This window comes from Pongo pygmaeus, chromosome 15 (genome assembly GCF_028885625.2).
Source record: "Pongo pygmaeus isolate AG05252 chromosome 15, NHGRI_mPonPyg2-v2.0_pri, whole genome shotgun sequence".
In the NCBI taxonomy this organism is placed as follows: domain Eukaryota; kingdom Metazoa; phylum Chordata; class Mammalia; order Primates; family Hominidae; genus Pongo; species Pongo pygmaeus.
This window is the reverse complement of record NC_072388.2, coordinates 34,636,276-34,642,275: the sequence shown is the minus strand read 5'-3', so window position 1 is coordinate 34,642,275 and position 6,000 is coordinate 34,636,276.

Genomic DNA, 6,000 nt, shown 5'->3' with positions numbered 1-6,000 from the left:
TGTAGGTTGATCAATTGTAACAAATTTACCATTTTGGTAGGGGAATATTGATATATGGGGAAGGCTAGGCATGTGTGAAGGTGTGAGAAAAACATTCAATAGACATAGACCCAGAAAAAAGAGATAATGTAACTAACAAAGAAAGATATTAAAATACGTAACATAAATATGCTCTATATGTTCAAGAAAATATGAGAAAACATGATAATAATGAGGAGAGAAATGGAATACACAATTAAGATTCAAATTGAACTATAGAAGTATTTCTATATAATAACTATAATAAAATGAGAAAAGAAATTTTAAAAGTGCCTTTTCCCCTTGAATTTATTTTCTTTTAGTTGGTTTAGTCCACTAAAATTAGTAATTCACATATTGTATTTCTACTGTTTCTACCAATTACTGAGAAAGGCGTGTTAAAGTCTCCAAGTATATATGTGGATTTGTATATTTCTCCTCTTTCAGTTCTATCAGTTTTTGTTTCAAGTATTTTGAAGATCTGTTGTTAATGCAAATTTAGTATTAAGTCTCCTTTGGGGAATTAACTCTCTAACATTACATCATGTTCTTCTGGCAACTACATTGTCTAATATTAAAATGTTTACAGCTTTATTGTTACTGATGTTTGCATAGTATATCTTTTTCCATCTTTTTATAATACTTTTAACTAACCTCTGTCTTTACATTTAAAGTGGGTTTCCTTTAGTCAGCATAATCTTAATTTTAATGCAATGTGCAATCTCTGTTTAGATCATTTACATTTTAATATAACTACTGATATGGCTGAATTAAAATCTACTTCCTTTTCTATTTGTTCCATCTCTTTTTCTGTTTCTATTTCTTTTCATGACTTTTTCAATAAACTATTTTTTACGATTCTCCACTATTAATTTATAATTTATACCTCTTAAAATATTTTTAGTTACTCTAGGTCTTACAATATATATCTTTATTAGACTACCTTCAATTAATATTATATTGCTATATTGTAGAAACCTTACAACTGTGTACTTACAATTCCTCCCTCCCAATTTGTGTGCTATGGTGTAATACATTTCTTTATATATGCTATAAGTCCACAATAATTTGCCACTATATTTGCTTTAGACAGTGAATTATCTTGATGGCAAATAAAAATAAAAATAAATATCTCATGTGTCACTTTATCATAAACATTTCTTAAGATTTTTGATTCATCATATAGATACAGGTTTCTTCCTCGTATCACACCCCTTCTGCCTGAAGAACTTCCTTTAACATTTCTTATAGGGCAGTTCTACTGGCAATAAATTATATTAGTTTTGTTTTCTTTTAAAAATCTTTATTTCTCTTTCATTTCTGAAATGGAGATGTGAAGTCTAATTTCCCTTCCCTTGAGTGTCAGCCAGACACAATTACTGGCTTCCAACAAATAAATTCCAACAATGTGTAACTTGAGAGACTAGGTCCTAAAAGGTATGGCTTATGTCTTGCTGGTTTTTTTTCAGAGTGGGTGATAGAACAGCAAGCAATGCCACTCCTGAATTTCTGACCCACAGAAACTATGAGATAAGAAATGTTGTTTTAAGCCACTAAATTTTGAGGTGATTTGTTATACAGTAGTATGTAACTAATATTGAGGTTCTCCAAACTTCTTGGATCTGTGGTTTGATGTCCTTCACTATTTTTGGAAACTCCTGTCATCATCTCTTGAAATATTTCTTTGCCCTATTCTCTCTCTAGTCTCCTTTTAGGATTTCAATTACAGGTACCTCAGACTGAATAATGCCCTCCAGTGCTTAGATGCTCATTTGCAGTGTTCAATACTTCCCAAATCATCTCTTATGGTGCCCAACCATCTCTAGCAGAGCAATATGCTCTTCTCTGAGGGACTCCACAGGGCTGTTCTTCTAAATTCCACAGTTTTAATAATTCCTCTTTCGTTTCCCCCAGCCCTAGAGATTAGCTGCTTCCTGAATGTACTACTTCTGTGATACTTTGTTTTCTTATTGCCTTTTCAGTTAATTAACCACTTACCATAATTAACAATGTTTATAGTAAACTTTCTCTGTTCAGATAACAGGTATGGCTTCTGTTTCCTGATTAAACCTCAACTGATACAGAAATTGGTATGAGATTTATTTATACCAGTAAGTAAATCTTCAAAAATGGGAGTTTGAGATTGGTTTAGTTATGTCCTTGGGCTTGACTACACTGCTACACCCCTTGCTAATAGGAAGTAATGTTGTGATCCATTGCATGAAATGGCAATACAATTTGCCAGTTATTATCCCAACTTACTTGATCATGAACTGTTTTGTTAAAATGAGCACCTTATAGACTAGCATTCCATAAAATACACTTCAGGAAATGCTTGCTTAACCATACTTCTCTATTTAATGTATCCTCCCTAAACATATTAAGCATGTTCAAGTTGCTGTTCATGTTTTCTATAAATTCCTCGAGAATTCTTATTTATCAATTCACATTTTGATATCAAATTCATATTTTTATCAATATCAATTCATATTTTACTTTAAGTGTTTATAGCTTTTCCTGATTCTGGACCCAACCCCCTCCCCAAAGGAACTAATTGGCTGTATTGCTTTATACATACCTCTAATATGGCCATTGTCACATTATATGAAGTTGTTTGCTTATATATCTATCTATCCCACTAGAACTGGAGCTCTTTGAGGAACAGTCCTTGTCTGATTCATCTTTGTAGCTCAATGTCAATTAGAGTGCCTGGTATATAGTAAGTACAATTAATTTGTATGTGTAAAATTATTGAGAATGGTTATGTAGGCTAGCTATATTTACTCCCTTAAGAAAACCTAGAACACTTTGAATTTGCTGCCACAAAAGAGAATAAACAGACATGTTTCATTATTTAAAATAAATTGTTTATAGCAGTCTATATGTTACAATTTTCCTTCAACAATAGGCACTTGTTTACTTTTTTCCATTTTATAAATCTGTTCACTTATGAAGGCAAATAAATTCAGCTCAACAGGCATATACTGAGCAATTAACTCTGTGCCAGAAACTATGCTAAGCCTTATGTACACCAACATATAAATGCTTATAGTTCAACAAGGAGACAGATATAGTCGAATAAATTCAAGTATCACTGTGATAACTACAATAATAGAAGTATATACAAGTTGTAGGAGTAGTTTAGCAGAGGAGAAAATAAGCTCTTTATAAGGGGGGATTCCCCAAAGATTTTCTAACTGGAGTTTGAAAATGGAAAAGGAGTTTCTCAAGCAGACAACAAGCACTGGGTAAAAATCAAAGCATGGAGGCAAGAAATAGTAAAGTGTTGAAGACATAAAAGCAGTTTCAGAAGCATTAAGCACCAGATGGTTTGTGGCAGAAAATGAGGCTGGAAATTTAGGCAAAGGCCAGATCATAAGAGCCTTAATGTCATTCTAAAGAACTTGGACTTATGCAGCAGGTGATGGGGAGACAGGGATGACAAATACCATTTATTTTACCTTTTCTGCATTGAAATAAAATCTGTATTATCATATATGCAACAAACATCAGTTGAGCCCTTCTCATTTTGCTGGGAACTGGGTTATTTAATAGAGTTGTGCCATTAAAGCTCATCATAAAAGACATTTTTGTTGATAAGGTAAATAGCCTAGATTTCATTTATAGTCTCTATCCTCCCAATTGATTCTTGGCATAAGCCTGCAGGACAGTATTTCTAACTCTGTTGCTAACGCGAACACCAACACTTTGAATCATTTCTGCCAGGCAGCAGATTTTTCAGCAACCCACTTTATAAACTGTAATTAGTTTTCCATAAAGAGCAAATTATTCCCTTTATTCCCTTTCTAAATTTCATAGCGCATATTATACTTTTGTTATACATACATACACACATACAATATCTACAAATTTCTATTTTGAGTTAGCCCAAAGGAATCCAAATCTTTTCAGGCTACAAACTCTTCTATTTAAAATAGAATTTTCTATTATAAAACAAGAAAATGAGAAAAATTTCCAAAATGAAGGTAATAGGCATCAAGAAGGAGTAAGAAAGGTCCTTAGAAAGAAGAAAGAATGCACAAAAGAGTTAACAAATTTTAAGTACTACTGGTTGAGTATCCCTTATCTGAACTACTTGGGACCAGAAGTGTCTCAGATTTCGGATTTTTTTTTAGATTTTGGAATATTTGCATACATATAATAAGCTATCTTGGGAATGGGACCCAAATCTAAACACAAAATTCATTTATGTTTCATGTATACTTTATACACATAACTTGAAGGTAATTTTATATGATGTTTTAAATAATTCTGTGCATGAAACAAAGTTTTGACTGCATGTTAACTGTGACCTGTTATGGTCGGATCAGGTGTGAAATTTTCCACTTGCGGTATTGGCGCTCAAAAAGTTTCAAATTTTGGATCATTTTCGATTTTGAATTTTCAGATTAGGAATGCTCAACCTGTACCTAAGTAAAGAATACTAAGATACAAGTACAGGTCTGGATATCAAATCACAGAATTACATGGAGAAGCAATACACAAATCAAATGGCCATCAGTTAATTCTATATTAGAGGCTCAAAAGAATAAGTAAAACTTGAAAATTCAAAATCAATGATGGCAAAGAAAGGAATAGCAGCACCTTGTTAAAGACAACATTTTTTTAATATACAAAGCATATTCCCAAATGTGTTGCATATCAGTGTGCTCCATATTTGAAAAAATATGAAACACCTCAATGAAAACAAATGATCTGAAACTGATCGCTAATTTGGTACAAAACAAAAACTTAGTTACCCTATTACAATGCTTGAATAAGAAGGTTGCTCAATTTTAGACTGGACATTGTGAAGTATTTTTCTGCCTGTAGAAATAGGCTGGAATATCAGTTGTATATCTTGCTGCCAACAAGGGAACAGAAAAGATTTCCCAAGATTCTGTCAAGCCTGGTGATCCCATTTGTCTTTGGAAATGAAAGCCTAATTAAGAGACTCCCTAGTGACAGGTCAAAGGAGTTTTTATCCCCATCGTCCTTATCCTAGTTCCTTGATGCGTTAGTCCTTCCCTTTAATTTAGTCTACCCTAAAACTAAAGAATACACATTGTGCAAGTTTCCACCTTTGCTTTCTCTACTGTAAATGCATTAGACTATTAACAGAATTAAGAGTTTTAAATTCCACCTTCCTTATCTCTAAGCTGATGTTTATTTCTTGAAGTGTTTTTGAATAAAGCTTAACACTAAAAATTATTGTAATACTTTAATAGGATAACACTTTTTAAAAATATCGGAGTCTGACTAAAAGATTACAAAACCCCACAAACATCTTTATAACAAAGCTCTTATGATAAATAATACTTTGTAAAATTTCAATTCGGTTTTATGTTCTAATTTCAAAGATTGTGGTTGCATGATATTATTTATCCAGGTTAAATTCCTGTTGGAATTATATTGACAGTGTTTCATTTCTTTGAAACAATTTTAGGGTTAAGAGTCTCTACAGTTACAACAGAGAATATCAACTGTATTCCCAGTTACTCAGGAGGCTGAGGCAGGAGAACCGCTTGAACCTGGGAGGCAGAGGTTGCAGTGAGCCGAGGTAGTGCCATTGCACTCCAGTCTGGGCGACAGAGTGAGACTCTGTCTCCAAAACAACAACAACAACAACAACAGACTTAAAGAGATGAAAATGTTCTATCCAATCATGATAATTCCGTGTGAGTTTTCCAGTGTTTAGAAACACGTGGGGGCACCACTCCATCCCTGACCAACAAGCTTCCTCCAGACCCACTCCACACCGCCATGTTAAAATGTCAACTTTTAATTTTCGGACTCAAACTACAAAATTTAACTATGTCTCCTCTTACCAAGATTCACAATGAACATCTAGGAGTCAAGGTAGGCTTCATAACGCTAAACAGACCACGACTCTAAATGACCACCCCAAACATAGCATTCTAGCCTAGCTTTGGTCTGCAATTACCCACTTCAGAGCCTCGGCGCAATGTCACACTGCAACTG